This window comes from Alligator sinensis, unplaced genomic scaffold, assembly GCF_000455745.1.
Source record: "Alligator sinensis unplaced genomic scaffold, ASM45574v1 scaffold69_1, whole genome shotgun sequence".
Taxonomy (NCBI): Eukaryota; Metazoa; Chordata; order Crocodylia; family Alligatoridae; genus Alligator; species Alligator sinensis.
The window spans coordinates 80513-89566 of NW_005842443.1; positions in this window are offsets into that span (position 1 = coordinate 80513).

Consider the following 9054-nt stretch of genomic DNA (forward strand, 5'->3'; position numbering starts at 1 on the left):
TCTTTCCTGCCTATGCAGGGGGTCGGACTCGATGATCTATTGAGGTCCCTTCCGACCCTAACATTTATGAATCTATGACTCACAAAGTCTCTCAGAAATACATAGGAAGCATTAGGAAGAGGGAAGAAATTAAACTGGCTCTTGTAGCCTGTGAACCTAAATGAGAAGTAAAAAACATGAGCTAGCTGTCTGTCTACTGGGGCTGTGCAAAGCACCATCTTTCATTTTGATGTCTGTTTTGCTGTTTTGAAGGGACAGTGTTTCATTTCATTGTTTCATTTTGTTTCAAAGTACTGTCCATTTCGTTTCATTGAAACTGTTTCAACTCATTTTGATGTTTCTCCCATAGACTATAATGAATCATGAAAATGCCTAAAACATCATTTCTTGCCTGATTCAGATGCAAATTGCAGGGATGGTAGCCCCTTCTGAGGGCATGAAGCCCTGCCAAGTTTCAAGGAGATAGGTGCAGAGACGTTCAGAAACTGCCCCTCAAAATCTTGAAAGCAAAATTTGCCAGCAGTGGCAAATCCTGTCATTCAGGCACAGATCTGGGGGCCCACACTCCTGGGAGGAGTCTGACACAGCCCCACAGGCCTCCTGGAGGCGCGGATCCCTGGATCTGTGTCGGATGACAAGAGGCTGCCACTGCTGCCTGGGACCAGCGCAGCTCTGCGGGCCCATGGAGCTCAGCCCAGTGGCAGGAGGCAGAGCGCAGCATTGGCTCTGCTCGCCTCCCACCACCAGGCTGTTTCAAAACAAAACGTTTCAAAACTTTTGAAATGTTTCAAGTGCCCTCGTTTCATTTCCAAGCTGTTTTGATGCTTTTTGTTTCATTTCGATGTCGCTGTTTTGAGCTTGAAATGTGTCAAAACAGCTTCGAAGTGAAACACTTAGCAAAATTTCGCACAGCCCTACTGCCTACCTGCCTGATGATAGTCAGTCCCATGAGGAATGGGAGAAATAATTTGAAGGGAGTCTGTTCAGGGTGTTTGTTGTTTTCAAATGATCTGACCTCTCCTGTTCTTCACCTTGAAAAAAAAGAAGCACTAGTATATGTTCAGAAACTCTGTGCAAATCTTTTTCAATTTGCTTATATTTGCTAATCAACTCCTGAAGAATTAAACTTCTCCTTACTTCTTCTTTAAAACAGGCAGCTGAGGCTTTTAGTGAGATTTTGGGAAAGGGTATATGCGTATTATACAGGGCTGGTGTGGAGTCACTACTGGACCCCAGGGGCCAGCAGTTGGACTGTAAGTTCCAGCTCTCGCAAAGGGTGCTGGACAGAGGGGCTGCACCCTGGTAGTGCGCCTCAATACCCCAAGGGTAGGTTCAGCATCTGGACTCTGATTGGAATCCATAGGCTGTGGGTCAAGCTGCTGGATCACCTGACAGCAATCTGCTGGATGGCCAGTGGAGGGCACTGGGCGAGGTTCTGTTGCACATTGCATAGAAGGGGAGTGGGATTTTGCTTGAAAAATCTTGTCTAGCTAGTGATGTACAGGTTGAATGACTAGACACAGCCCAGGAAGAACCATAAAGAATTACTAAGACAGGAATATACCATATGTGTGCTAAATGAACTGATTGTACTCATGGGGAGAAAAATGATCAAGACCTTTTGAACTCTGCTACCTGCCTCTCAGATATCTATAGCTACAGAATGGTGACATATGCTTCAGTGTTTATGAACAATGGTTTCATAAAACTTCAGGAAATACTAACAATTGGATAACTTATTCAGTCTGAAGACATTCCTATGATTTGCTACAGGGCCGAGGTCATAAGTAGAATGCTACCAGCAGAATTCTTTAAACTATGCACACCCCACAGCCTCTTCATTCACACATCTCTTTCCAGAGTGAGATGACTTCAGTCTGGCATAAAATGACACACATAATGTGATGTAACATAGTACAGTTAAAATGAATCATTGCTGAATTTTCCAAGAAAGATACAGTGTCTTATAAAATGACAGTGGCATTTATTCTGTAAGCAAAAAAGGTTAATGTCGTTACCGATTTTAATGAAGCACATTAAAATAGGTAAGATGCCGTAGCTCTGCAAGTGTCAAAATTCACTTTTTTGGAATCCTGTAGGATTAATGATTTAAACTACTACTCTTGGCTAACATAATGGTTATTGCATTTGCATGCCCTTTCCCACCTCTTAAGGGACTGTTCAAATGTTTGTTATATTGTCTTCTGAGGATTCACTCACAAAGCTGATAGGTAAGTGATACTAAAATTGAGAATCAAGAGGTCTATGCACCTGGAGCAGTCTGCTAGTTTATTAGGCAATACATCAGTGCCATCAAACAAAAGTGCTTTACATGAGATTATTTAAATTTTAGCAGTAAGAGATGGAATCTACACATTAACTGTAAAAATAGCAGCTTTTGAGAACCGATTTATTTGTAAGTAGTAACTTTGATTATAATGATGCAATAAACAGTGACACAACCTCTTTCACAAACAAGGATTTGGGGTAGAAATCTGAATCTTAAATTGTAAATGTTTGAATAAGGGGAAAAAACTCAGGATCAACCACATTTTGGTCTCTTCTTCCTCTTCTCTGGTCAGGCTCTTTGTATTTGGATCCAGTCAAGTTGGCTTAGTAGATAGAAAGGTTCTAGAGTTTTCTGGATTTTTTTTGTCGTTGTGCAATACCTTCTCTTTTTGTTAAATAAATTGAGCCAATTTTTCTCTGAGACTGACAGTTGTCATTGGCCAATGATATGTCACATCTCTTCACAAGCTCGTTCTTTCTGTAAATACAAGGGATCTCTGTAGACTTCTTCACTGTATGAAATGTGTGCTGTGTTTGGATTAAAGCCCTCTCATGGTCAGCAAATGTGAGTCACAATCTCCTTGGGTTCTGTTGAGTCTAACTTGGAACGTGGCACATCTGTCCTCTTCTTTTTTTCCTTTTGAATCAACCAACCTTGTGAGTGGTGATGTCTACAGAAGAATACTTCAACTACCACATTGTGGTTTATGACTATGGTAAATGGTGTTATTTTCTCAGTGGTATTTAAAAGATGGTGTGTAACAGCTATGTGATAGATATTTGGGATCATTTTCCCAGAGTTGATCTTTCATCTTTTTCATTTTATTTTAACTGCTTTGAGAAAAGGACAAAACATCCTTGATGACTTCTCAGCAATGTAGATACCATCTTTTGGAGTCTGTCTTTCAAATGTAGAAGAATAGCATTTGCTAGAAGTGGGTTTGTCCCTGCAGAGCTGTTTCTAATCATTATTAGGTCATATTTTATGTCCAATTAACTGTCATACCTTAATGATTCTTTTCTCTGATCCTCTACGTTCTTTTATTTTTCCTTAATTTCTTCACATTTAATTCTTGACATGAATAGAATTCGTAGATTGATCTTTGGAAGTCGCATATAGCAGTAATAATTAATTTAAATATTATCAGTTTCCACATCCACATTTGTTAGTTACAATGTGGAAGTGTCAAACAAGACAGCCTATGGGGCTCCTAGAGAGGCCAGGTTTTGGGGGAGGCAGGACATGCAGGGCTAAGGCCTGCCACTGAATTCCCAGCTCTGGAGCCCTGCTGGGAACACTTGTTGGTAGCAAGGAAGCAAATGATGGCTGCATTAACTCCTTTTCCACTGCTTGATCCATGGCCACTGCAGAATCCAGATCAGGCCTGAGAGCACAGGTGAATTTAACCTCCTTACAGCATGAGTTCAACAGTGTAAATATTAAAAAGCAGTCTTTCCACTTTTCATTAAACAGGAGATTACATTACCACAAGCCCGTGCATCCAATACAATGTACTAACTAACAATTAGCGTATGATGTAACTACACATTATTACCTACACACTGAACATTTTTTTCCTTTACATTTATTTTTAGACCATAGCAAGCCAAAGGATCAGACATATTTTCATACTATTTTTTGTTACCGGGGAAAGTATTTTGGAGATGAATTTAGCTTCCGTGGCACAAATGCCATTGTAGTGTACAGTCAATAACATTTTCTCTGTGTATTGATTTCCATCAAGAGCCTATCACCATTTGTAGAAGTCATGATGAAGATGGTGCACATTTCAAGGGAGATATACAGACACTCAACACTGACCTAGTTCTGTTCCTGTTGGAATCAATGAGAGTTTCACCACTGATTTCTGTGGTGAGCAGTCAAGGCAATATCAAGTGCTTTTGAAAATCCCATTCTGCTGCGTCCATTCACTCCTTTTAACTTGTAAAGAGACATGAATGCCCTTACCAAATTTCCCAGTTTACTTGGAATCACTGCAGACACCCATGACCCTTAACATAGTGCCAAATCCTAAGGTCCTCATTCAAGTTCTTATGCGGGGAAACTCACATTGATGTCAATTAGAGTTTCCCATAAATAGGACTGATTGTGTCAGACCCCTTTGTGGAGGTGTTAGGAAGATGCGGGGAGAGAAGGACACAAGTCAAGCAGCCAGAGTAAGAGCCTTTAAGATGTGTTGTGTTGGCTTAAGTGAAGCATTAAGCTTTGTGTTGACTCTCTGCAGTGGGGTGAATTTCGTACCTTACTAATGTGGGCTCTTCAATAGTTTGCTGATTTTTAATAAAAGCTTTTCACTTAATCTTTAATAAATTACCCGAGACTTCTTTCCCCAGTGGAAAATGCTGATATTTATTGTAAAAAAATATATATATTTTTTTATAAGTGGACTACATTTATAGTCAGACAAGGTTCCTTGGGTGAAGCTGATATCTTTTATTAGACCAACCCGAATAGTTATTAAGCAAGCTTTCGGGTTCAAAAACCCTTCGTCAGGCTGAGGAAGTGTCAGCAGTTGGTGTGCGCTCTTCCTGGATGGAGTGAAAAGTAATTTAATCTTCAGCTCAAGGAAGAGCACACACCAACTGCTGAAATTTCCTCAGCCTGACGAAGGGTTTTTGAACCCGAAAGCTTGCTTAATAACTATTATCCAACTATTTGGGTTGGTCTAATAAAAGATATCAGCTTCACCCAAGGAACCTATGTCCTTAGACCAACATGGCTACAACCTATACCCCTGCTACATTTATAGTGGTATTCATGAACAAAAACTGTTATATAAGTGTGAATATATGTGTATATTTATTATAGTAATAACCAATTGCAGTTAAGTTTAAAACATGTATTATTGGCTTCAGTGTTTCCATGATAGAGCTCGTGGGCATTGAAGACCATGTTACTTACAACATGGATGGTATCCAACTTAAGTATGGATTTTCTTTTCACTTTTTTATAGTGAAATAGCTGTGTAACTTTTAAAATTGAAATCTACTGAAGACAGTGATGTGGATGGAGGAGGAAAACCACAGCATCTGGATTAACATTCTGTACATCTAAAGGGGCCTGTCCTTAGTTATTTTCAAAACCAGAACACACACACACAAAAAGAAAGGTATTAATGCTGTGATGCATGAAATACACAAAATGATTTTTGAAGATGCATGGAACTCATAGTAAAGATACTCTGAAACATTCATAGCAAAATAACTGTAGTTCTAATCCTACTCTACTGAAATCAGTGGAGCTAGTCAAATGCTTCATTCAAAACTTGTTTTGTTTTGTGAATTTTTTCAAATGTCTGCTTTTGGGGTTTTTTTTAATTTTTAATGAAAAACCAAACACTTCGTCTTTGGCAGCTGAAGATTAAACAATAATTCAGCCAAAAACTAAAAGCATTACATTCTCTGCAGTCAAATACTGAAACAAATAGGCTACATACAAAAATAGCTCTGGGATTTTCCATGTTTCAACTAAAATCCAAATATTTTGAAGAAAATTTTCATTTAAAAAACACTTTTCCCCCCTTTTAACTGAAATATTTTATGGACACAGCAACCATTTTCAAACGAGCCCCACTCCAAGCTCTATCTACTGGTGTAGAATAGTGGGGCCAGTCCTTTTGGTAGGCATGCCACCAATTAGCCCTGCACCCTCCCTGATTGCCACTCTGATCCCCTTACTTTGCCCAATCTGCTGCTCTCCTTTCTGCTCTCTACTCTGTATTCCCTACCCAATATCCTCCTTTGCTTTCTGCTTCCTGCCTGTTATCCCTGCCTGATCTCCTGGTCTGCTTTCTGCTTCCTGCCCTATCAATTGCTGTGCTGCTTGTCCCTCCCTGATCTGCCAGGTGCCACAGGCAGAGGTGGTCTGTGCCACTTGTTGCACCCATGCTGCAGGTTGGCCATCCAAAGGTGTAGAATTAGACTTTGTGTACAAGAACACAATAGCTAAAATGTAGAAACATTTTTCCTGTTTTTCTTAAAGAAATCTGCAGAATATAGAACTACTCAAAGAATACCTAAAAAAGTATGTTGATAATGTTGCATTACATGGGTAGTCTTCCTTTGCAGCTATTAGTTAACTTCAATTCTCCCCCAGCAGCATTCCTTAGACTTCTGGTGAGCAATACAGTGGTTCCTGTGGCTTATATAGCCATTTCAGTCATGTGTGTATCTTCATTCATTAATGCTTTTGTCTACTTGTAGGAGTTTCATTTTTCTTTCTCTTCCTTCTGCACGGCTTTGGCTTGACAGGTGTTTCTTTGTTGTAAATTAATCATGTGAACATTAGAAGCGTAGAGTTGGAAGGGTCCACAAGGGTCAGCTAGCCCAATCCCCTGAACAGATACATATTCATAAGCAATCCCAGGAAAATGCATATCTAGTAGAGTGGTAGACTCACATCCCACATCTTACATATAAAACCTCCAATGAAGGTTTTTCACAATTTCCTGTTAAGATGTTTACGAGATTTAATATAAATCTGTTTTGCTGCCATTTAAGCCTATTACTTTGTGTCCTGCCATTTTCTTTGTGGTGGCCTTTTAACTGTTTGAAAAGCTATAATCCCTGCATCCTTTAATCTCCTTTTCTTCAACCTAAACATATGTAGTAGTTCTCTCAACCTTTCCCTGCACTAGAGGTGTGCTCTAGAGATAAAAAGAAGTCCCAAGGTACTGCTGCCTCAACATGGTGTTCCTGCCCCAGTTGTTGCTGCTATAGCAGTAATGTGATGTCTCTGAGCCCAGCTGCTACTACTATCAAGATGTGGTTTGGTGGGAGTGCCATTCTGGTGCTCCCACCAAGTTTGTGGCTGGGGCTGGAGCCCAGGCACATAGGTGGTGGAAGGTCGGGGCTAACAGGGCTCAGCTCCCCCCCCCCAAAACAAAACAAAACAAAACAAAACAAAACAAAACAACACAGGGCAGCAGGTAGGGCTGCAAGGCAGCCCAGCTGCAGGCCCTGGGTGGCTGCAGCAGGGGTGGGGAGGGGCGCGCACACAGCCAGGATTGCAGCCTGCCATGCGGATCACTGGCTGCCCAGCAAGGCAGGCAAGTACCAGTCGATTCTGTGAAGGGGAAGGGGCTGGGAGTGGGAGACAGTTTGAGGCCCGTGCTGTGAGGGAGGGATTGGGGCAGAGGCAGGGGAAGGGGCTGGAGTGAATGGGGCTACGGCTGGGCCGGGTGGTGGGACAATCGGAGCCTGAGTGGCTCGTCCAGGGGTGCAGGAGCCTCCCACCACTCTGTATACTTCAGCAGAGGCCTGGGGGGCATGTGCCCCCCTGATCTGTGCATGGGGCAGAGGTGGCTGCCACTGTGTGGTGGGCTCTGTACACTGCTGCAGCTACCCTGGGACCAGTGCAGTGCCATGCACATCCCACCGCCAAGCTGCGCTGCAACCCCTGCCTGCCCAGTGGCAGGATGCACATGGCATCACACAGCTCTCAATGCAGAGGGGTGCAAAGCCCAGCATACAGCAGCAGCCACCTCTGCACTGCACACAGATCAGGGGGGCACATACCCCACTGGCCTCCCTGGGGTGTGCACAGTGGCAGGAGGCTCCCGCACCCCTGGACAAGCTGCCCAGACTCTGATTGTCACACCATTCACCCGAGTCCCTGCCTCTGCCCTACTCCTTCCGTCACAGCAGGGGCCTCAATCTGCCCTCCCCCCAAGGCCCTTTCCCCTCCCCTGCCCCTTTCCCCACAGGCTTACCTGCTGGGTGGGGGACACACACATACCCATGTACACAAGGACTCAGCCCCCTCAAAAAAAATTTTCTCTCTCTGCCTAGGGCCAGGCATTGCCTGCCCAATTACACTACTGCTTTATACAACCTTGTATTCCAATCCCTTTACCATCCTTGTCATTCTGTAGCCCTGTGGGTTCGGGCCAACTCTCAGGATCTCAATATTGTGCTGTTAGACAGGAGGGTGTGACGCAATTGCACATATACAAACACACAAATGAATTAGGTGTATATACACACACACTACCAGCTCAGGCACATGCATACCTATCACCAATTCAAGCACATACACTATACACCCCAAAAGTTAGACACAGATCACTAATTTGTATATCATGCACACAATGACATACATACACATATATATATATATACAGATATATACACATATATATAAATAAATACACACACTCACCAGTTCACACACATTCAACCCACCTACACATACACACAGGTAAGTTCCTAACTTGGATGGTACAGTGTGTATATGTGTTTGGGGTACCTGGGATAGTTGGGGGAAGGTTCCAGTGAGAGGGAGAGAGTTAAAGTGTAGGGAGTGAAAGTTGCCAGAACTGGGATTAGAATTGGTGGACTAGAGAGAAGCTGGCTAAGGAACTGAAGCTTGGGTTTACTTAAGGTAGACTGGGCTGGAAACTGAGGAAGACAGCTGAGATATTGGGGAGGGGGGGGCAGATAAGTGGTGGCAAGGAGGAGACAGCCAGGAAAGAAACTGAGGCAGAAACCTGGTTGCTCAGGGGAAAAGGAAAAGGCAGTGGGGATAAGACAGTGGCAAAGAAACAGAGGGTTTGGAGGCAGAGAGGAGCTCAGGACAGGTGTTGGAGGTGGCGCGCACACACAGCAGGAGAAGAGACTCAGTGGAAGGGTTGGAGTCCAGGTAGGGAAGAGAAGCAGAGTCCAAGTCCTGGTTGAAGAGGGGGTGGGGGGTGATAGCTACCTAGCCAGGCTGGAAAGGGGTCCTTGTCCAGTAGGTGTTGTCCA